We start from the raw sequence: 1,858 nt of genomic DNA, 5'->3' as shown, positions 1-1,858 counted from the left end.
GTGCCCCGGGAAAACCCACTTTCACTGGTAACGTCTGATCCGTTACCAGTGCTTTATTATTGAGAAGAAGTAAGTCGCAAGTGGGGAAGGCAAAGTGAAGACCAGTGCTGGGGGGGGGGGATTAATTCTTGTAATCGAGGTAAAGGCGTTGGGTTTTCAGTGTCGGAGGCAAGAAATTGGAAGGCTGAGAAAGGTTCGTCGGGTGGGTGGGGGTCGGGGGAGGTGTTGATAACTAGGGCGTCGATGAGTTAGACGTTGAAGGTGTTGGAGACAATGGCTTGGTGTTGGGATGCGTGCTGGTGGTCTGTTGAATGGCGTCAGTGGTAAGTGGTGGCTGTGTCTGGGTGGCTTTTTTCCTCCTTGCAGTGGTGATTTGTATGGACATCTCACGTGTTTTAAGAGTCGGAGAAGTTTGTGTAGCTTGATCGGATGTTCTGGGGTGGGTGGTAGGGATCTGGTTGACGGCGGTTGACTTCGTGGTGTTAAGAAAAGTAGGCATGGGGTTGGATTAGGAAAGGTATGGGGTGGGTCAGGCTTGCAGTAGGGTTTTTCTGCCCTGAAGTGATGATAGCCGAGGAAGCAGCCATGGGAGAGAATGAAATCTGCAGTCTGTTTGGAAGTTGTAACAACTTTCATGAAAGTGGAGGGTAAGCCTGTTTTCTTGGACTGGATGCGATGGTATGAATGATTTGTGGTTTGGTTTGCTTCCTGGTATTGTGAGGTTTCTGGGTTCAAATGCGTCTTGGGGTCATTTCTTCAGTAGGCGGTTGAGGTCAGCTGCCTCTGACCCTTTAACTAGGACGCTGCCCATGGCTAGATGTTTAATTGTTGTTATATGTACTTCCTGCTTGCATCTCTTGACTTCAACCGCAAGTTGTGGTTCCCTTTACTGTGCTGGAATTCCTTGAATTATTATGGAGTGTTGTGGTTTATTTTTGTGTGTTGCATTTGTTTGAGTGATCGTGTTTTGTGCTGTCTGTTTTCTTATTTTCTTCAGTGTTAGCATGATGAAATTGTTTGAATCTTCTGGTGTTTCTTGTGTTGGTTTAAAATTATCTTCATTTGCTCTTTTTGTATCTCTAGTTGTTCATGTAGATTTTCATGTGCTTCCTTGTGTTGAGTTTGAGCAGGTGTTTGGTTGTATTTTTCTTTGTGTTCGTCTAATTTTGATGTTTCTGGGTGTTCTTCTTCTGGTTCTGAGGTGTTTGTAATTTCCATAACTGAGTTAACTATTAGTGTGTTTCTTTTTGTTGGCTTAATAGGTTTCTTTTTTTTTCCACGAGACTATCATTCTTTCATTGTAGTCTTTTTTGTGAGGGTTACTAATTGACATGCATAGCTTATGGTGTTAAATAGGTATTGCGAAACTCCCGCCTATTCTCCAAAGTTGTAGAAGATTCTTGAGAGTAAAAATCGTGTGTACATAAACACTTGTGTTTGTGCCAGTATTATTACATAATTTATTTTTCTAGAAAGCCTCCACGTGCCTATAAATATAACTAATGCAATGCGCCAAAAGAATGAGTATCTATTATTACTTTGCTATAGTCAGTGTGCTATAAACTTCGGACGCTAGAACTGTGATTGTTATAACGCTTATCAGTCGGAAAACTTCAGATATTTGACCAGGAGCATTTACAAAGTTCGAACTTTACAAATCATTTAACTTCAGTGGATTATCATTGGACATTAGTATTTTTATGAAAATATTATATAACTTCATCGTGGAAAACTCGGCGTCTGTGGTGAATAACGAAAGACAAAGTTAGCTATCTCCCTATTAAGTGAATTATACCTACATCAACTCGTAATTAACTCGCTCATCGTGAACCCTTGATAAGATATCGAAGAAGTTCCA

The 1,858-nt window shown here is 41.3% G+C and overlaps 1 pseudogene; it reads right to left on the bottom strand.

Annotated features, from left to right (window-relative positions):
• Positions 1 to 1,858, bottom strand: part of LOC106459830 — a 180,007-nt pseudogene that overhangs the window by 115,270 nt on the left and 62,879 nt on the right.

The sequence above is a fragment of the Limulus polyphemus genome, unplaced genomic scaffold (assembly GCF_000517525.1).
Source record: "Limulus polyphemus unplaced genomic scaffold, Limulus_polyphemus-2.1.2 Scaffold666, whole genome shotgun sequence".
Classification (NCBI taxonomy): Eukaryota; Metazoa; Arthropoda; class Merostomata; order Xiphosura; family Limulidae; genus Limulus; species Limulus polyphemus.
The sequence above is the reverse complement of the archived record's forward strand: the minus strand, read 5'-3'. Positions and strand labels throughout refer to the sequence as shown.